The sequence below is a fragment of the Talpa occidentalis genome, unplaced genomic scaffold, assembly GCF_014898055.3.
Source record: "Talpa occidentalis isolate TD23 unplaced genomic scaffold, MPIMG_talOcc4v2.1 talOcc4.6, whole genome shotgun sequence".
Taxonomy (NCBI): Eukaryota; Metazoa; Chordata; class Mammalia; order Eulipotyphla; family Talpidae; genus Talpa; species Talpa occidentalis.
The window spans coordinates 121,298,856-121,320,759 of record NW_023604972.1 but is presented as its reverse complement, the minus strand read 5'-3'; the positions used below and the strand labels follow the sequence as shown (position 1 = coordinate 121,320,759).

The 21,904-nt window shown below is 35.4% G+C and overlaps 1 protein-coding gene across 1 annotated transcript in view; it reads left to right on the top strand.

Annotated features, from left to right (window-relative positions):
* The window catches only part of NIPBL (NIPBL cohesin loading factor), a 170,763-nt gene that overhangs the window by 48,536 nt on the left and 100,323 nt on the right, over window positions 1-21,904 (top strand). The gene's annotated exons all lie outside the window — the stretch shown is intronic.

Here is a 21,904-nt window from a genome sequence, read left to right as displayed (position 1 = left end):
GCCTTTAAAAAAATTTATTGAGGGGCCTCTCTGGTGACCTAAGAGGTTAAGCACAGCACTGTAAAGCTATTCCGCAGTCTCTGCAGCATGAGTTCGATCCCTGGCAGGCCAGGGAGCTACCCCCATGGTGCAGCAGCCCTCTCCTGACTTGCCCGCTGCTCCCCTCAGCAGTATTTCAGTCTGCCTGTTCTGTTCTCCACTCTGTCTCTGGTGAATCCTCTCATCCCCCGCATCTCTGGCCTGTACCCCAGTTCTTGTATGTATAAATAAATAAATCTTTAAAAAAAAAAACAACTGAAACTCTATACCCATAAAGCAATAACCCCCCATTTTCTTCTTCCCTTAGCTCCTGGCAACCACCTTTAAAAAAAAAATTTGAGATATAATTTTCCATAATGTAAAATTCACCTATTATAAGTATACAATTCAGTGATTTGTAAATTTATATAGTTGTGCAGCTATCAACACAGTCCAGTTTTATAATTTTCCCCTTACCTCTCAAATTTCTCTCAGGCCTATTTATGATCAATTCCCATATCCCTTCCCCAGCCTCAGATATTATTGATATGCTTTCTGGTTTTATGAATTTTTCTGGGAAGTTTATTTGAAAGGAATCATTCATGTAGACTTTCTGGATTCTTTTGTCTGGTATAATGTTTTTGAGGTTCAGCCATGGCATAGCATGTTTCAGTATTTTGTTCCTTTTGATTGCTGAATGATACTTCATTGTCTTAATATATCATATTTTGTTTATCCTTCAAAGTTGCTAGATGCTTGTATCATTGCCAATTTTCGGAAGTAATGTTTCTTTGACTATTCATGGACAAGTCTTTGTGTGGACATTTCTCTTAGGTATAAGGTTCCTAAGAATGAAATTGTTGAGTTGTGTGATAATGAACTTTTTAAGAAACTGTCAAATTGTGTTTCAAAGTGGCTATCTTACAAAACATTTAGTCCTTTTCAAAATATTCACTGAGACGTTTGGTTCTTGCCAAAAGGTCCTTGATATTTAATTTATTTAATATAAATCCCTTTCTTCTGTAAGAGTCAAACCCTGACCCATTTACCTAACTCCATGGGTCTTTACCAAGTAGACCACCAAGGCAAAAAGGATTATTAATTGGCAATATAAACTCAACACAATAATTGGGCCAGTAAAGCCTGGTAATTTTTTTTTTAGGTATTAAACCTATCAACCAAAAGTGTAAATAAATGTTATAGGCTTTTTGAACCCAGGGGTGTTTTATAAGCCTCGGTGATTTTGACAGGACCAAATTATCAAGGACATGTGGGAGTGGATCAAATGTCTCAATTGACAAATCTTTTTTGGTAATAATATATAACCCTCTTTTTACATGTTGCTGAATTTGGTTTGTTAATTTTTTTTTTTAAAGGATTTGTGTATCAGTGTTCATAAGAAATAGTTATCTGTAATTTTCTTGTGTTGTCTGGCTTTGCTCAGGGAAATAGCTCATACTATGAGTTGTTTCTTACATATATTGCTGAAACTGTCTGTAGTTCTAAGATTTTTATTCATTTTTTAAAGATTTATTTATTTATGCCTATAAGAACTGGGGTGTAGATCAGAGGTGCAGGGGGTGGAGGGGTGAGAGGATTCACGAGAGACAGGGTGGGAAGCAGAACAGGTCTACTGAAATACACTGCTGAAAAGCAGTGGGCAGGATGGCAGAGGTCTGCTGTGCATGTGGGTTAGCTTCCTGGCTGGGCGTTGAATTCTTGCACTCATGCAGCAGTGGCTGGTGATAGCTTGATAGTGCTGAGACTTTAACCCCTGTGTCACCAGGTAGGCCATCAGTATAAAGATTTTTAATACATTATTCAGTGTCCTTATTTGTTACAAATCTATTCAGATTTTCTATTTCTTGTAGTCAGCTCTGGTTAATTTTTCTTTCTTTCTAGGACTTCTTTTTAAAACATAAGTTCTCTAATTTGTTGGTTTAAAGTTGTTGATAATATTCTCATAATCCTTTTAATTATAAAGCATCAAAAGCAGCAGCGCAGGGGGATGGAGAAGGGTCAAAACAGGAGGGAGTAGCACTGGAGACTATGGTGACAGTTCATGGCTGATATGGTGGTGGGACTTTTATAGGGATTACACCAGAGGGGAGAAATCAAACATTGTACAAAATGAACAATGATATTAAAAAATATATTAAAATTAATAATAGTAATTGTAAAGGGTCAGTGGTGATACCCTCTTTTCCATTCCTGTTTAGTAATTTGTGTCTCTCTTTTTCTTGGTAAGGTATCTAAAGGTTTGTCAATTAAAGTTTTTTTCCCCCCAAAGAACTGGATTTTAAGTTCATTGATATTCCTCTTTGGTCTTTTCTGGGATTTGTTTCATTCTTTAAAAAAAAAATCTTTATTTCTTCCTTCTTGCTTTGGATTTATTTTGATCTTTTTCTGATTTAAGTTTATTATATGATATTTGTGATACAAGCATTTAAATGTTTGACTTTTCCAACAAGCTCTGGTTTAGCCATATCCCATAAAATTTGTTATGTTCTCATTTTTATTCAGTTAAAAATAATTAATTTCTTTTTTTATTATAAATTTTATTTTTATATTCCCCATACAATTGCAACCCCCTTATTTTGACCCCAATCCCTCCCCTCCCTGTCCCCTCCACCTTAGAGTGTCTCTGGTTCATAGTTGTTTGTTGATTTTGATTTTTACTTTCTTATAGTTATTCTTTTTCCTGGTCCCTTATTTAAGTTTTCTAGATTCCTACTATGAGTGAGACCATCGGTATTTTTCTTTTTCTTTCTGGCTTGTTTCACTGAGCATGATCCTTTCTAGCACCATCCATGGTGTATATGTACCACATCTTCTTGATCCAGTCATCTGTTTTTGGGCATTTGGCTTGTTTCCAAAGCTTAGCTATTGTAAACAGTGCTGCTATAAACATAGGGGTGCAGGTGCTCTTTGGAATTGATGTTTCTGTGTCCTTTGGGTAAATACCTAGGAGTGGAATTGCTGGATCATATGGAAGCTCTATGTTTAGTAGGTCAAGAAATCTCCACACAGCTCTCCATAGTGGTTGGACCAGTTTGCACTCCCACCAGCAGTGCAGGAGAGTTCCTTTTTCTCCACATCCTCGCCAACATTTGTTGTTGCTAGTTTTTTTAATATGTGCCATTCTCACTGGTGTAAGATGGTATCTCATGGTAGTTTTGATTTGCATTTCCCTGATGACAAGTGATGTTGAACATTTTTTCATATGCCTGTTGGCCATTTGCATTTCCTCTTCAGAGAAGTTTCTTTTTAGCTCTTCTGCCCATTTTTTGACTGGATTATTAAAAATAATTAATTTCTTCTTTGACTCATGGGTTTTCCCCAGATTTCTTTCTGTCATAGCCTTTCAGTTTTATTCAATTATTTTTACAGATCATCCCTTTTTATGATTCTAAATATTTAAAGATTTATGATCCAGTATGTGGTCAGTTCTGGAGTATATTCTGTATGTGTTTATAAAGAATGTGTATGCTCACCATTCTTCAGGGGGAGTGTTCTATAAATGTAAATTTGGTCAAGTTGGGTTAATAGTGTTGTTCAAGTCTTTTATGTCTGTGCTCATTTTCTCTCATTCTGTTTCTTATATTTTGTCAGTTTCTGCCTCATGTATTTGGTGATTCTGTTGTTAATGTGGAGATTACATTTAGAAATATTATATCTTTGGGGGCCTCCCTGGCTGTGCAGAGGGTTGAGCACAGTGCTTTGAAGCTTTCCGCAGCCTCTGCAGTGCAGGTTCACTTCCTGGCCGGCCAGGGAGATTCCCACATGGATTCCCACGAGGCAGACCTCTCCTGTTGCGCCCGCTTCTTTCCTCAGCAGCGTATTTCGGTCATCTGCCTGTTCTGCTCCCTGCTCTGTCTCTGGTGAATCCTCTCATCCTCCTGCGCCTCTGGCCTGTACCCCAGTTCTTGTATAAAAATAAATAATTTTTTTTTTTTTTTTAGAAAGAAATGTTACCTCTTCCTCCAGTATTACTGACTTTTTCATTGTTGTGAAATAGTCCCTTTGTCTGTTTCATCTGCTATTAATATAGTGACTTCACTGTTCGTACCGATACCGTTTGAATGGAATATGTTATCCATTATATTTTCAACCATTATATCATTGAATCTAAAATGTCTTTTGTAGAAGTAGGTGGTTAGGCCTTGATATTTTATACAGTATTATAACCTCTGCCTTTTAAGTGGCATGTTAATCTATTTCCACTTAATGTATATGTTGATAAGATTGGATTTATACCTGTCATTATTGATTACTTTTTTTGGCATATGAAAATATTCTTTTAGTGTATCATTTAAGTTTCTCTGTTGATTTTTTAACCATTTTAGAGAGTTTTCTTAGAGACTGCTGTAAGTATTATCATATGCTTGATTTATCACAATCTATTTTCCTACTATCTACTACCACAGTCTACTTTTAGAGTTGAATTTCATCTCAATAAAGCCGTGGAAAGTGACAGTTTGTCTAGAATACTAAGTTTAAGAAAATGTATTGTCTAAATAATTGTCTTTTTATGCATTTATAATTCTGTTTTTTACTATTTCTAAGCTATGATATTGTCAGTTCTGGTGTATTTTACAAGGTAGTTAACTCTCTCTGCCATTATGTAGTAGAGTTTATGTCTAGCTAAATGTGTTAACAGAATCTATGCTAAGTTCTGTTATTATGTGAGTTTCATAGTTATAGTAAACTCCCAATTTCCTCATTATGCCAGCAGTCATACTTCTCTTCACTGCTGTACCCAAAAACTATAAATACGCAGCATTTTATTTCTTATTTATAGTAGGGAGGTTGAACTAGTAAGTTTTAACATTTTTTTTACTCTTAAAATTCTGTGGTTCTCTTTGGTCAAAAGTGTCTTGGGAAATTATAATATTTAATTCTGTGTGTTTGCATAATGTGTATTCAAAACATTTACCCATTATTGACTGACATTTGATCAAATAGTAGTAGAGATGTTTTTTATTTTTAGACTTTGGTCTTAGAAAGGTGAGAATTTAACCTGATTTTAAGAAGGGGGGCTTGTAAATTTAGAAACCACAGCATACTGAAAGTAGAAGGTTGTTTTTACAATCAATTTAATGGTAATTTTTATGAAAAATTTAATTTTTAATGTAATATAATATATTATTTTAATGTAATCAAATTATTTTGATTATTTTAATATAGTAATCACATCTAAGTCTGAGCAGATTTTTAGTGATGGTTTGGAAGATTTTAGTATGGAGTGTTGGTTTTAGGTAAAATTACCAAAGTCCATTTAACTCACAATAAAACACCAAATGGATTTTACTGTTTAACTTTTCTTGTTCCCTCATCAGCTTTACAGAATATATGTTTGATAACTAAGAACATTAGTAGTATTACTTGCTTTTTTATGTATTTGTTTTGGGTTTCCTTCTAGATTTTTCCAAGGATTTTAAATTAGCAATCTGTAATTAATTCAATCCAGTTTTCCTAGTCTTGATAAAATAATGAAAGGGACGAATTGGAAATTTAACTGATAGGTCTCTGTTAAAATGTGATTCCCTTTCTAATAAAAACAGACAGGAGGCTGCTAATGTAACATGTGAAAACCATTGCATTTTTGATATGTACAGCTCAATTGCAATAGTGGTGTAGCGTAAGCTCCCCCACACCCCAACAGACTCCAGCAGAATGTCCAAAAATGGTACTCAATTGGATACTGTCTACCCTGAGATGTCATCACATTCTACCAGCCTCTTCCCCAGAACCACCCTCCACCTCAGACTCTAGCCAGGCAGGTTAGTTACCTGTGCTCCTGACCAATCCACTACCAACTGAAGGTTCTGATAACCTACTCCTCACACTTAAAAGTGCCCATCACAAACCCACGTTATTTGTGCTTTTGAATGACAGGCTATCAGAAGTTCCCATAATCCCCTCCTCAGGTTCAATTAATTTTCTAGAAATGCCCACAACTCAGGAAATCCATTTACTTGCTAGATGTCCAGTTTATTAAGGATATTGAAAAATATGAATCAATAGCTAGATGAAGAGAGATCTAAAAAAGCAAGATTGGGGGGAAATGTGGAGTTTACATGTCCTCTCCAGACACACCATTCTTCCCAAATCTCTCGTGTTCCCCGACACAGAATCTTTGTGTATTCTACAATCCAGGATCTTCCTTTTAAACATTTATGAAGGTTTCATTAGCCATTGGCCATTGAACTCAACCTTCAGTCCTGTCCCTGGCAAGGAGCGGAATGGGTGGTGACTGGACATTCTATGGCCATTCATGTTAGTTGATTGGTTCTCTGGCATCCAGCCCTCAATCTCTCAGCACTTAGGAAATTCCAAGACTTTTGGGAGGAGCTATGAGGAATTGTGAATGAAGACCGAAAAAACACAGACACACATGTGCACATGTGCATACACTTATAAGATCACAATATAGCAATCATAGTTTTAAGATCACCTACTTTATGTTTGATTATGACTCTCTGCAGTTGTCATCTTAAATATATGAATTTGCTCAGCATCTAGATTACAAACATTTTTAGTACTCTTTTTTTTTTTTTTTAATCTGCAGTATTATGTTCTCCAGCAGTTTCCCACTGTTTTCACTTAATTTTAACCTACTAGCCATATAGCCATTATTGTGTTAGGTATTAGGGGAAAATGAAAAAATTACTGATGCAATACGATTTTGCCCTAAAGGTGTCAGTGAAATGATTAGAGAAAATATAACTATGCATGACCAGATCCTGACTTGTATGGATGTAATACAAGAGTTCATTAAAGGAAAAGATTGTAAAATGAAATACAGGACAGTTTCAAGAAAGAGGTAGAGCTTGGAGGATGACTAGAATTTTTTTTTAAAAGATTTATTTATTTATGCATACAAGAGCTGGGGAGCAGGCCAGAGGTGTGGCGGGGGGCGGGGGGTGCGGGGGGGGCGGTGAGAGGATTCACCAGAGACAGAGTGGGGAAAGAGAACAGGCAGATGGACTGAAATACACTGCTGAGGGGAGCAGTGGGCAAGACAGGAGAGGTGTGCTACACCAGGTGGGTTGCTCCCTGGCAGGCCAGGGATCGAACTCATGCTTCAGAGGCTGCAGATTGCTTCATAGTACGGTGCTTAACCCCTTGTGCCACCAGGTAAGCCCCGGATGGGTAGAATTTAAGCATGAAAAGGAAAACGAGCATTATAAGGAAATTTATTGGCACAATATTTGGAGGATGTATTGAAACTGAAAGACCCATGTGGCAAAAATGGGTTTTTTAATGTAGGTATAGGGAAAAATATAATGAAAGCGGAACTATAAATTATGGAGAAGATTGAATGTGAAGATAGGGACTTTGGGATTCAGTTTATAGATGTTGTTCTTATTGTGGTTAATTATGGAAGTGAATAATAAAAAATCACTAAGCAATTCATTGCATAACTATATGAAGGACAACTGAAAGAAAAAGTACTGATGTTTAAAAAAGACTAATTGGTAATTACAATAATCCAGGTATCTGAAGTGATTTTTTTTTAATTGGGATTAGAACAGTAGAACAGGCAAGGAAGAAGTAAGCAATCATATACAGATGATGACCAGGATTTTAAAAGAAGTAAAGGTTTATGAACTGAGAGTTTGGATTACTAACAAATGGGAACAGTATAGAAATCTTAAGATTACAGGAGGTGATTTCCATTTTAGAGATGTTATTTGAGGGGCCTCCTTGGTGGTGCAAGGGGTTAAGCACCACACTGTGAAGCATTCTGCAGCACGAGTTTGATCCCCAGCCAGCCAGGGAGCAACCCACATGGCAAGGCAGACCTTTCCTGTCTCGCCCACTGCTCCCCTCAGCAGTGTATTTCAGTCTGCCTGCCTGTTCTGTTCCCCTCTTTCTTTCTGATGAATCCTCTCACCACCACCACCCCATCTCTTGCCTATACCCTAGCTCTTGTGTGCATAAATAAATAAATCTTTAAAAAGTGTTATTTGAGGGGCAAACACTTTGAGGGAAGTGATTGTTGAATGTCAGGCATATTGATGCATTGGTACTATACATTTGTAGTGTCTGAAAGACTCATGAATGAATTCTCAGATAATCAAGCCTTATAGGTCTTCAGAGCCATTAAATAAATTAATGCAGAACCAAATAAATTTGAGAAATGATGAAAGATAATGAGACCTTGGAGAAAGTGAAATCAATGAAGAGTCTCAGAAAGGTAAAAAGACAGATGATAAAGTTACAGAAGTCAAAGGATTACATTGTTGCAGGATGGAAAGGTTTATTCATAGCATGTATCAAATGTTGCAATACTGTTTTTCTCTTCTTCAGACATCCCTGTTTTTCTCTCAATACCTAATGTTTAAAGGTCAGTAATAATCATTCCTTTGCACACATTTTCTCTTCCTTTGCTCCTCTCTTTTTGTCTTGGCAAAACTACAGCCTTGGTGAAGTCTCTCTTGTAGGTCAGTGGAACTGGAGGAAAATAATGAAACATGGAGGCTGGTCTCACTTTAAATTACTGACACTGTACTCTTAATGCTCCCAGCATTCTTCCACCTTTTCTTGTCCTTTCACTCTCCCTTAGTAACTTTCTGTATTTTCTCCCCTCTCCCCAAAACCTCCAGCATCTCCATCTTTAATTTTAGCTGATATCATGTCTTGTTTCAGTGAGAATATTGAAACAATCGGAAGAGAGTACCTGGCATTGCTTTTATTGATCTTCTAGTATCAGTATTTATATATACTCTCCCTTCCGTTACTATAGATAAGTTGTGTAAGCTCTTATAGCCAATCCTTCTACTTCTTCCCTGGGGTCTCACTTCCTCACATACTCAAAGATGTCTCTCCTGATAGTTCTCCCCTCTCTCCTAAAGCATTTTGATTTTTCTTACCACTTGATCATTTTCATGAGCATGAAATAATTATTTCCCCCGCTTTGATTAAGAAAAACAAAAACAAAAGAAAACTTTATTACCCTCCTGCTGCTGCCCAAATTCCTGACTCCCCTTTACTGTCTTATTCCTCTCTTCTCATTATTTCTTAAACCTGTCCTAAACAGATTTTGATTATTATGTTCTACCACTTTAAAAATTAGTCTTTTCTCTGGGGCCTCCCCGGTGGCGCAGCGGTTGAGCGCTGGGTTGTGAAGCTGCCCGCAGCCTCTGCAGCGCCAGTTCGATCCCCAGCTGCTCCCCGGCCACCTGAGGAGAGTCCCACATGGCACGCAGACCTCTCCTGCCGCCCGCTGCTCCCCTCAGCAGTGTACTTCGGTCCCTCTGCCTGCTCTGCTCCCCGCTCTGGCTCTGGTGAATTCTCTCACCCTTCCACGCTTCTGACTGTACCCAGTGCTTGTCTAAATAATAAATAAATAAATCTTTAAAAAAATAAAAATTAAAAAAAATTAGTCTTCTCAGGGTGACCAGTGTCTTCCATGTTACCAAATCCAGGCTTCAGATTTTAATAGTAAGTGGCATAGTTGATGATTCCTTTGACATTTAAGACTTCCTTCACTTAAGACCATATTGTATTAGAATTGCTGTATCAACACCATTGCCAACACACAACACAGTAGGTAAGTTTCAAGGTTTCTTCTCAGTCCTTTCTGTTCAATCATATACTCTACGCTGCATCATTTTTTTAGAAGCCCAGTTTTGAGAAAATGTATTAATGGAGTACTGCTTAATGAGTAGCCATTCCTCTGGCTATTTTAAAATTTGGTCTTAGATTAAGCCATACTTTAAAGATCTGTGTGCATGGATTGCTTTCTTTTAACTCTTCTAGATTTGCTTTTGCAAATTTGCTAAATTTGCATGTAAGATATGATTTTAAAAAAAGAAAAAGTAACTGACCCCAAACACTTGGGAGTTTTTAAGGGATGCTTTCAAGGACTTTCTTCATTATATATTATCCAGAATCTATGAGGACTCACTGGTGAAGTTTCTCTGAAATCACAGTATCAGGGAAAAGCTGTGCTCTGGACACCTGATTCATTTTTATTGTATAGACTCTGTTTTCATCTTTGCTTTGCTAGTAACTAGGAAACTTTAGACACATTGAGGCTCAGCTCTTGGAATTTAGGAGAACAATATAATATGCTTTTCTTTGTACCATTTTTATTTATTTTCATGATCCAAATGTATCCTTAGCCCTGAATCCTTTACTTCTTTTTTTATCCTGTGTATTCTTCTGGTAAACCACCCCAAATGCATATGTAATGAAAACAGAATATGATATGTATATTTGTGAATGAATGTGTGTATGTGGCTTAGTTGTCCCACATGCTTCCTGTACTCCCTCCACATCCTAGCGGTCTCCCAAGTATTTTATCTTTATATGTATATGTATGTGTGTGTGTCTCTTTCTTGTCATATCTTGTTTCAGACTGTCATTGCTTCATTGATATATTTTCTTACTTACTTTTCTTTATCCCTATAGACTAGCACCTTCTGCTCCCTCCACGGTGCTAATAATAGAGCATGCTCTAATACCAGGATATCTGGTCATGTTCTCTTGATATAAAATCCTTCTATGGCTGCCTGTAACATTCTTCCTTATTTGGATTACTTCCGCCTATTTTTTTAAACCTCCTCACTGTCCATACCTTTCATTCAGTTCATCTTGAAAGACTTGAATTTTCTGAAACCTGCCATGCATTTTCACACTTTTCTACAGTTATAACTGATTTTCCATCTACTTAGAACACTCCCATTCTTTATCTTGCATTTCCTACCAAGCTCACAAAATTCATTACAGGTAACATCTTCCTTAAAAGTCTTTCCCTGTGTGATAATTTGGTCATTGTCATTGTGGTCCCTAGATCCAATAGCATTAGCATCTGCTCAGAAAATTATTAGAAATGCTCGTCTTTGGGTATTCACAGAATCTCCTGAATAGAAACTCTAGGGGAGAAGGTATAGCAGTCTGTTTAGCTCAGTGGTTTTCGAGCTTTGCATGCATCAGTCACCTGGAGGATTTGTTGTAATACCAGCTCCCATACCTGGAAACCTTTGATTGATAGATTGCATTAATAGTCTCTTTGCCCCTCCCTGTCTCCAAGCCTTTTCCCATGTGACTTTGTAGTTGTTCCTGCTCCCCTAGAGCCAGAGAATATTTCTCTTCTCCTTGACTTTGTCTTTGGCCACAGAACATTCTGTGACATGACTACATACTTGAAAAGCTTTTAAAGGATTGGGTTTATATCCTTCCATTTTAGCAGACAAGCATGTCTTGTATGGCGCACTGGTTCTAGAAGTTAGAGAAACTGTTGTTTTTAAGCCACTAAGTTTTACCTAGGAGTGAGGTTGCAGAACCTTTAAAAGATAATGTCTAAGCAGTTGTCCAAAACAGTTGTACCAATTCTGTATACTTCCATTAGCATTATATGAAAATTCCTGTTGTTTACCATATTCTCATTATGACAGTTGGTTTTTCTTTTTCTTTTTCTTTTTTTTTTTCATTTTAATATAGTGGTATCTCATTGTGGTTATATTTATTTTGCATTTCCCTAAAAAGTGATAAGTGAACCACCTTTTCATGTGAAGTATTATGATCTGAGCTCTGTAAGGGAACAGGGATTGTTGTCGTTTGGTTCACTGCTATATTCCCAGCCACAACAGTATACCATGCATTATGTAGCACTCAATTAATATTTGTAAATAAATAATCTAAGTGCAGAAACTTGATGAACACTGAATTGAGAATTTGCTGACTTTGGCTAATAATTGACTCTCTGACTTCAGTCAAAATACCGAACATTCCTTGGTCTTGAATTTAATTTGTTAACATTTTGAGAATTTTTTACTTCCATATCCATGAGTGATATTAATCTAGTTCTTTTCTTGTAATGATTTTGCCAGTTTTTGATTAGCAGTGTAATACCAGTATCACTATTGGTATATGAGTTGGGAGTTCTTTCTCATTACAGTCAGTGTGGTATTTGCTTGCGAGATAGATGAACATATTGATTGAATAACAAAATAGACCCACTTACATAAAGACACATGATTTGCAACTGTGCAAATACAATGCAGTATAAAATATCCTTTCAACAAATGGTACAGGAATAATTGAATAGCCATATCCTCCCCCAAATTGAAAGTTTTGATTAACACCTCATATTACATACATGGATTAACTCAACATGGGTCATAGATCTTAAAACTTTGAGGAAAATATCTTTGTGAGATTGGATCAGACAAAGATTTCTTTGGTACAACACCCAAATTACAATTCATAAAATAATAAGTTGATAAATTGGATTTCATGAAAATTTTAGAAGATATTGTTCAAAGACTGAAAAGACATGCAAAATTCTGGGATAAAATATGTGCAAGATACATATCTAATAAAGACCTTTTATCCAAAGCATATAAATCATACCCTCAAAAGTAAAAAAAAAAAAAAGCCCACCTTTGCTCTACTTGTACTTAATGAATTTCAAAGCTGAGCTGTTGAGTAGGCAGTTGTATATATAAGTCTAGTGTACAGGGGAGAAGTCAAAATAAGAGATGTATGTTTGGTAGTCATCAGCCAACGGGTGCTGTTTTAAAATCGTGAGATTGAAGGAGATCAATAACAGGGTAAGGGTAAGAAAATAGAAGATAGAGAGAACCAAAAAAGGATTCAGGAGAAGCCAGTGTGCTATGAGTTAAAAATAGGAGAATGGTTATTCTGGAAAACAACGAATTGTTCAAAAGATGAGAGTGGTTAAATGTTGAATGCTGGGTCAAACATTTGAGGCTATTGATGGCATTTAGCAATGAGTGGATGCCATTACTAACCATGGCAAGACATCTGATAGAATGATAAGAATGAAAATACAGTGGTTGTAAGAGAAAGTAGAAGAATTAGGGATATAGACAACTAAAGGAATTTTGCAATGAACTGGAGCAGAAAAATCAAGCAATTGTTGAAGGGGGGTGTAGGGGACAAGATGCAGTTTTTTGGTTTGTTTTTGTGAGAGTATGGGAATTTATCAGGATATGGGTGTATCTGTACTATTGGAGTGATCCAATAAGAGGGGAAATTGATGCAAGAGAGGGCAGAGAATTAATTACCAGAATATCTTTGTATGTGCTGGGGCAGTAAAGCCTTCAGTAAGCAGATCATGTACACATGATTCATGATTTTCTTTGCATATCTTCTGTGCGTGCCCATTCTGACATGCTATTTCAGGTACTTTGAATGATCTTAACCTGTTGAAATTGAAGACTTTCCTAATGTTTCTGATTTTTTTTCCCATTTGTTCTATTGAGTCGTCTTTAAGAATTCATTGTTTGAGGGACTATGTCATACATGAGGATCAAAAATCAAAGTAGTCAGTTTCTTGAAAAGAGTCTTGGGGGGAGCCAAATTTCAAATAGCTGTCTAGAACCAGGACAACTGGTAACGCTAATACCTACTTTTATGATTAATATTAAATAAAAGTGTTGCTATATCCAGATTTTTCTTTCATATGCGTCTGAAAAAAAGATTTCTGTGTTTAAACAGAAAAAAACAAATTTCAAATTTTATTGCATTCTCATCATTTTGAATAGTCAATTTAGAAGAATCTCTCCAAACTTTGATGGACTAATAAAATGTGAATTAAGATTTTTTTTTTTTTACCGCATTTGAAAGTGTGCCCTCTTGTGGACAGTTCCGTAGTTTTACATAAAAGTTCTTGATGTCAGATTAAATTAATTTGTATCATCAAATGTATGTTATGTTCAAAATTTGAGACCTACATTTAAATGCAATAGTTTCTTAAAATGTATACCTAATTTGGAATGAAATCAGCTTGTCACTGCTTGATTTTTACATTTCTAATACCATTCTGTAGGAAATAGCCTCATGGTTTTGCTTTTATTAGGGTCTTGTGATAGGCTTTTACTTTTGCAGCAGAAAAGATGAGAAATGAGGGCCTCCCCTGGTGGCTCAGCGGTTGAGCGCGGGGCAATGAGGCTGCCCGCAGCCTCTGCAGCGCTGGTTCGTTCCTCGGCTGCTGGCGAGGGTCCCACAAAAAAAAAAAAAAAAAAAGATGAGAAATGAAATTTTTGGTGTGGGGACATGGACTAGGAACTTAATGGCATTTGGAAATTTCCTTCATTACGTCTGTATAAAGAAAAAAAGAAGTTTTTAGATAATAAAATCTCAGGACTTGGTACTGTTTTTCCTTGGTTTAGCTAGTATTTTTGCTTGCTTTGTTATGTTTAGACATCCTCTAACTACTCTGCAGGCCCTGCAAGTCATTTTAACTTTGATAATTAGCTGGGAACTTTTAAATTGATGTGAACTTTTGTTAAAGTTGGTTTGCATTAAGATGTAGGTAAATTTAATTGATAAGAACAAGAAAACTAATTATAGAAACGTAAAATTTTGCTGTTTTACTTTTCATTGAAAATATGTATATTCTATAGCTGATTTTTGAGACACCCTAAATCTCACCTGATTTATTTATTGGTAACAGAAATCTCTTCATAATAGTACTTTATAATAGGTATCCTGTTATATAGTAAATATAGCTATATTATTAGATATAGCTATATTATTAGCTATATTATTAGACCACATGCATACATTATTGGTAATGCAGCATATTGACTGCAGGGAGCTCAGGGAACCAAAAGCAAACGTGTGTCTAAGTAAACTTCAGAGCTTTGTTTTATTTTGCGTTCTTCTTGTTTAATGGAAATAATTTATAACTATAGAAAAGTAGAAATATTTTATAGATGCGAGAATTTTCACAATGTGCAGCTGTTGAAAATTACTTGTTTTTTTAGCTAAGATTTGAGGAGGAGCTTTTGGAAGTATTATAACTTGAACGTGAAAATTTTGTTCTTGAACCATAAAAAGTAAAGAATATGAAGGTAGTTTGACCAAAGTGGAAGGATTTTGCTGGAGAGTTGCCATTTTCTAGGGTGTTACTGTTACCTATTTAAAATAATAAATAGTTCAACATAGAATTGTTTGCTTATTCACTGTTCTAGCTATTTAGGATTTATATTCTACACTTTTCCCAAAAGAATTTGATGCAGGGGCCTTCCTGGTGCTGCAAGGGATTAAGTCTCGGCACTATAAAGCTGTGGGCAGCCACTTTGGCATGTGTTCTGTCCCCAGCCAGGGAGCTAACCCACATGGCACAGCAGACCTCTCCTGTCTTGCCCACTGCTCCCCTCAGCAGTGTATTTCAGTAGATTTGCCTGTTCTGCTCCCCACTCTTGTCTCTGGTGAATCCTCTTACCTCGCCGCACTTCTGGCCTACACCCCAGCTTTTATGTATGTATAAATAAATAAATCTTTAAAAAAAAGAATTTGATGCAGCCTATACTATTAAGTACAATATAGGAGACAATAAAAATGTTAGTTTTCATTTTGTGTGTTCTCGCACCAGAAAAAAATTAACATTACTAAGGAAGAAAAGTATTAGCTAAATATTCCACGCATCAAAGAAATTTGGTTTACTCAATACAATGTTATAATTATACAAGATGACAACATTTTGTAAAAAAGTACTGAACTAGAGGTGCAAGCATTTGTATTCTTGACTAGGTCTATTATATCTGTGTGACTTTAAACAAACATTTAGTTACTCTAAGGCACAACATAACTTACCTTTTCTAGTTTATATTTCTGTCAAAGCAGTTTAGCTGTATCTAGGTTTTATACCCTTCATGTATGCTTGAGAATGTAAAATTTGGTTAGAAAATTCTGAATTCAAATTCTGACTCTTCTATGTACTATCTCTGTGGTTATAGACAAGCATTTAGTCTTCATTTTTGCATCTGTGAAATAGAAGTAATCTTCATGTTTTTAGGATTAGGGAAGAATGTGTTAATGTCTAACAAATAAGTGCTAAAAAAAAAAAATCCCCTCTATAATATTACCTTTTTCTCTTGCCTATCTCGTCTGCTATTATAAGTTAACTGTAGTCGGGCCTTCCCGGTGGCGCAGCGGATTGAGTGCAGTGCTGTGAAACTGTCCGCAGCCTCTGTAGCATGGGTTCGATCCCCAGCCTGCCAGGGAGATGCCCACCCACATGGTGTGGCAGGCCTCTCCTGCCTCACCCACTGCTCCCCTCAGCAGTGTCTTCGGTCCAGCTGCCTGTTCTGCTCCCCGCTCTGTCTCTGGTAAATTCTCTCACCTTCCGCACCTCTGGCCTGTACCTCAGTTCTTGTATGCACAAATAAGTCTTTAAAAAAAAAAGTTAACTGTAGTCAACCTTGTGTGGCTTACTTCCTAGCTGCATTTCCAACCAGTTTAGTCACTTCACATATAAATACTACAAATATGGAGATTCTCTCCATCCCAGAATATGTTCCATCCCTAGCTACTGTTAATGGTTTAAAAATATATTCCTAGAAATCTAGAAAAACTAAATAAGGGATCAGGAAAAAGAATAACTATAAGAAAGAAAAAATCAAAATCAACAAACAACTATAAACCAGAGACAAACTATGGGGAGGGGGCGGGAAAAGGGGGATTGGGGTCAAAATAAGGGGGTGCAATTGTTTGGGGACTATAAAAATAAAAAAAAATTTTAAAATTAAAAAAAGATATAAAAAATATATTCCTAGAGCATTTTTTTTAAATTTCTAGACTGTAATTTGTACAAAAATGTATTTTAAGCAATAATTAGCTTAAATTAGAACTTTGAGGATCTTTGCAATTGTTTTCCAAATAAATTTGGTACAGATTGTGTAGGAATTAAAATATGACATGGTTATTGAATATTGGGTCAGACTTGTAATTCAGTAATTCTTTCCCTTTCTTCCCCTGAAAGATATAACCACTTTACAGAGAAAAATGCCAACAAAATGAGCAGACTCAAATTTAGAAGGGTAAAGACTGAGTCCTGTTAGTTTTTGGACTTTGCTTGCCTTGCATGGTTTCTGACACAGTGACACAAAATATATTGGATGCAATATTACGAAGGACTAAGTGCTATAGAAACTCAGTGTGCTGTTTGGGGTACCATTTGTAATTCAGGAGCACCCATGTGAGGTTGGATGAACTGTTGGTGTAACCTAGATGACATCCATGTGAGGTTGAATGAACTGTTGGTGTAACCTAGATGACATTTTAAAACTCTTTTAACTTAGGTAAAAGGAAAAAGTTTTAATTATGTAAAAAAAAAAAAAGCAGACTGAATAGTTGCTGAAGGAAGAGTTACCAAATTGATGTACTATATTTAGCATTCATTTATGTCATCATTGATGCATTCAGAAATGGAGAAAACAAGGAATTAGTGCTTCATAAAATTTATTTATTAAAATGTAACTATACCAGTTTTGATGAAAAATTATAGACTTAACAAAAAATATCAAGGTGCTCCCTTTCTCATTATAATCTTTCGTCCAATACTGATTTTCTTCAAAGTGAGTTTTGCTTACTGCTATTGTGCATATCAATGAGAAAGTAAAATAGTACTTAAAGTACCACAACAGGGTGGGGGGATGCAAATATTTTTTAAAAATGAACAATGATGTAAAAAATTAAAAAAAAATTAATATTAAAATAATAAAAAAAGTACCACAAAAATGTGAACTGCTGAGTACTAGTAGTTACAATTTTAGTCTGATTTTGTAAAGTTATAGTGGCCTTACTTTAGTTATATGGTATGGTTTATTGAATAACATTCATTTAAGTTTGATGTTTCAATAGTTATAAAATTATAAAATAATGTAAAAAGAATGAGATAATCCTGTCATTTGTGACAATATGGATGAAATTGGCAGGAAGGTGTTATGCTAAGTGAAATAGCCAGATAAACACAAATATTACGTGGTATCACTTTTACAGAGAAACAGTAGGATAGTGGTGGCTGTCAGGGTCTGGGGGGAAGGATGGGGAGAGGTTGCTAAAAGCCTGCAAACTACAGCTGTATGTGAATAAAGCCTAAGAAAAAGAAAATGAGACAGCTTGCATTTATGAGAGATTTCGGAGATACATGACAAGCACGATGCAGAAAAGTGTGTAATACATAGCAGTTCACATTTACCGAACAACTACTACATGCCTGACACAGTTCTAAATACCCTTACATTAACTGATCTCACCCTTACAATAGAATTAATAATATTACAGAGGTGAAGAACTTGAGATACAAAGAGATTCAGTTAACTTTTCCACAGTTACATAGTAAGCAAAGAAGTTTGGATTTAAACCTGGCAGGCTGTTATCCTTTTGTTCCTTGGTCATTCATTGTAACTGTTTCCTTTATTCACATCCATATGGATTGTACAATGATTTTTAATTGGTGTATAGTAATCTTTATGAATGTAACAACTTTTGCTCTACCCAAAATAGTCAACTTATACTATTGAGAAGCACTGAGGTGGTTATGTGCAATGTCCATGTGACAGACAGCATATGTTTGACTCCCTGCTGTGTGACTTTAGGCAAGTTATTTATCTTCTCTGTGTCAGTTCCCCTTTAAATAAAACTGGAATGTTAGTACCTCAGTGGCAAAAGTATTAAACGAGCACTTAAAGTATTTTAACTATTTATTACTTAATTCGTGCTCAATAAATGTTATTTCTACCAGTTTTTCCATACTTAAAAAGCAAAATTGTTGACACAAGACCACACAGCTTTTGGCTATATGGTGCAAGTGGCTATCCAAGAAAGTTTATTTATCATCAGATTATGATGGTAAATAATGTCTCTACCAGTAATGTTTTATTTGCATGCTTTTGCTTACATGAAAAAGCTGTAACTTTTGAAGTAGAATTAAATGAAAAAGGATTAGGTTCTTTAAAAATCTTGGCACGTGCTTAGTTGTTCCCTTCAGACTCATTATAATGGGCTGGAATGAGAATGTACTATAATATCTTCTCCTAATTAAGCATTAAATTAATTAAACCTCAGACCATTCTAAAATTAGTTTACAAATGATCTCTTGCTCGTGCTTTGTGTGTTTGATTTAATTCTTAATATTACAACAGTTTGACCTTTTTTCCAACTTTTTTATCAGTATTTATTTCAGCTACCTTATCATTTGAGTAATGATAGGTGTGTATGCTTAATGCTAATTACAGTTTATAATATGGTGATGACATATATATTGGAATTTCGAGTAATTTATAACAGATCTTCCAGAAATAGGATTATTTGATTGAAAAGACCTGCTTTCCCTAATTCACCTGTTTCTCTTTTCCCCTAAACATTGATTTCCAGTTAGCAATAACAGTATTAATTTTCTGGATCACATACTATGTCACAGATAGTATATTAAGTGGTTTACATACATTTGTTTTATTTCATTCTCATTATCACTTATGAGGTAGGCTATTTTTTTTACCCCTCCATTTCTTTAAATCAGCAACTTTCAAAGTGCTTTGCCTTAGGGCAAAGCATTGTGCAATGTACCCCTATATTTCTGTTCCTGTCATTCCTCTCAACCTATTACATTTATTTAATAATCCACTAATGAGTCACCATTCACAAATTTTAAGTAAAACCCTCACTTAAGTGACAGTCCTAAAGTACTCCATAATCTTGTTTCCCATTTGGTTGCCGTTTCATTCTGAACACATTGTTCCTCAGAAGTGATTTTCAGCTTCAGTTTCATGAAAGACAGAGTGCTTTCTCAGACCCAGGTAGACCAAACATTGCCCAATCCAGGACCAGAAATACCATGTCTAAATAGATAGGGGTGTGTATATTAATTTTTAGAATTCTAGGAATGCAGTATCTTGATCACATTCCAGTTTAAAGCAGCATCATTTTTTTAGATTACTCATATTCATTAAAATCTATGACTTTAACTAACACTGTAAGTCCATTTCTATCAGTTTTATGCCGTTCTTCAGAATCTTGGATTCCAATGAATTGTCAGCATAGCTCAGCAGTAAGGTGTAAATATATTTGTCAGTAGTCATCTACTCAATCCATACTTTAAACCAGATATGTACTATTGTTCCCCTTCCTCATCTCAGTTTTAAGTAGACATCAGAATATTTAGATGCCTTTTGTCACTAAGAAAAGCATAACCTTGTGGTTAGGTGTATTAATCTTATTCATATGTGGCAACTAATTATGTAAATCATTTTTAAGCCAAACAAAAAAAATCTTCATTTAGTGTTAAGTTTGCTCCACTTGTTTCTCACCTAGAATTCAGGAAAATAAATATGGGTAACAAAGTATTCTTGTGCTATTCTGTACAGAATGTGCATACAATGGTTTTTTTTAAACCAATTATTAAATGCAAATTGAAATTTTCTTATTTAGCCCATCCTTAGAAAAATTCATTGTTTTGGTGACTTAAAGAATAAAGTCCACAGTGTAGTGTAATATAGTACAAAGACAAATATAGGGTAACCAATATTTCCTGTGCCATTTTCTTCTTATACAAGTAAATTTTTTTTTAAGATTTATTTATTTATACAAGAACTGGGGTATAGGCCAGAGGTGTGGGAGATGAGAGGATTCACCAGAGACAGAGCAGGGAGCAGAACAGGCAGATGGACTGAAAACCTGCTGAGGGGAGCATTGGGTGAGATAGGAGAGGTCTGCCACTCCATGTGGGTAGCTCCCTGGCCGGCGGGGAATGGAACCCACGCTGCAGAGGCTGCGGACAGCTTCACAGCGCTGTGCTCAACCCGCAGCGCCACCGGGGATGCCCACAAATTTTAGTCATTCATTCATCAAAGGAAAGCATTGGTTTTTCTTTGACTTGAATATTATAAAGGTAATTAAACTATAAAGAAAAAGATTATCAAAAGACAGGATAATTTTCACCTTTGGAAAGAATTAAGTTGCTAATCCTCTGGCTTGTGATTTTTGTGGATACTTTTTTCATAACTAGTAAACTGTACAAATATATATATGTGTGTGTGTTTGAAGAAAAAGAAAATTCTTAATTTTACTGTGTACTTCTAAAAATGCTTATGTGCAAAGTTAAATTGTGATGTAAGAATAAGGGAGTTATTATTTTACTGTTTTGAATTTTACAACACAGACAACTTAGTCACTGACTAGTCGGAACAACCTCAGGGAAAGAAACATTTAAACTATTCAAACTAAAAATTGCAATTCTGTTTTCTATTCTAGCACTATGTCTTAAATAGTTGATGTGGGATAGACTTCTATTTGCTGATTTGTTTATAAAGTTATCTAATGAAAGCATGTCTTTGATATATGTACACATTATTAAAATTATTATATATTTCAAAAAAGTTCTGAAAAATTATTTTACAGAAAACATAAAAGTTTCAAAAGTTACATGTTAAATTAAGATGAGAAAATTTGGGGGGCTTTGGACAGAATAATGAAAGAGACATGCAGGGATTTTACAGAATGTCTACACACAGAGAGAATTACATCATAATTAAAAAACAGAATATTTAGGTCAGTCAAGTAAGTCATTTTTATAGAAACAGTTAATAATACATGCCTTTCTCTGTCTCTCATGTGGTTGTATATTGATTATGTGACTGATGTTAAGAAGCTTATAGTGATGCAAGGTAATTACATGAATATTAAGTAATCATACAAGAGTGAAATAGGAACAATTTCAAAAAATGCCAGTTATGTGTCTGTCTATCTAATATGTTAGATATATATATGTATTTATGAAAGCATGTTGGGCAATAAATGTTATAAGTTCAGAGTAGATTAAGGAAGAGGTAGCTTTTGGCAGAATTTGTCTGAAGTTTCACAAAGTAGTGGGAACTTGACCTAGATCTTGAATAATTACAGGATTTTGACTAAAGTACGATGGGAAATTGAGATTGGGAAATAAATGTAAGGAAATAAATAGAAATGAGAAAACATGAGGTCAGTTAAAGAGAATCTGATGAACTTGGAAAGGATGCTTTATGTAGAAAAGTGATAAACAGGTAGAAAGGCAAGTAAAAGTTAGATTTTTTTGTGTTTATAATCTGGAAAAAATTCTGCTGCTTGTCAAAGTACTGTCTAC